Source organism: Octopus bimaculoides, chromosome 4 (genome assembly GCF_001194135.2).
Source record: "Octopus bimaculoides isolate UCB-OBI-ISO-001 chromosome 4, ASM119413v2, whole genome shotgun sequence".
Lineage (NCBI taxonomy): Eukaryota > Metazoa > Mollusca > Cephalopoda > Octopoda > Octopodidae > Octopus > Octopus bimaculoides.
The window spans coordinates 140,112,740-140,113,351 of NC_068984.1; positions in this window are offsets into that span (position 1 = coordinate 140,112,740).

The window sequence follows — 612 nt, forward strand, 5'->3', positions numbered from 1 at the left end:
TATATATATATATATATATGTATATATATTCGTCAGAGAGAGTGTCTAGCACATTTAACGACTACATTCTGACACACGGGATAATCACTCTATGGGCAGGAAACAACTCCGACTCATATAACTAACAGCCATTGAAAACCAATATTAATGATCTGCAATGTCGTAACTTTTGTTCAAGATTCACAATAAAAGATACATATTTCCTGCCATTAAAGCTGTCGTATCCTTTACTGAAACTTCATTTCCTTTACTTTTCATTGCGATATTTCTCTCAATGTAAACGACTAGACGAAAATTACACTACAGTTTTAAATCAAACATTCTATCATTTTTAAAGAATTCTTTCCAAAGACATATTTATACCCATGCTATATGTGTATATATGTGTTTGCATGTGTGTGTGACTGTATACATGTTTGTGTGACTGTATGCATGTGTGTATGTATAGAGCCAGAAAATATTTCGCCACCTCCCCAACAGACCGTTCCTGCTCTTACAAATATATACACAAATATATACACAAATATATATATACATATATATGTGTGTATGTATATGTATGTATATATATATATATATATATACATACATATACATACACACATATATATG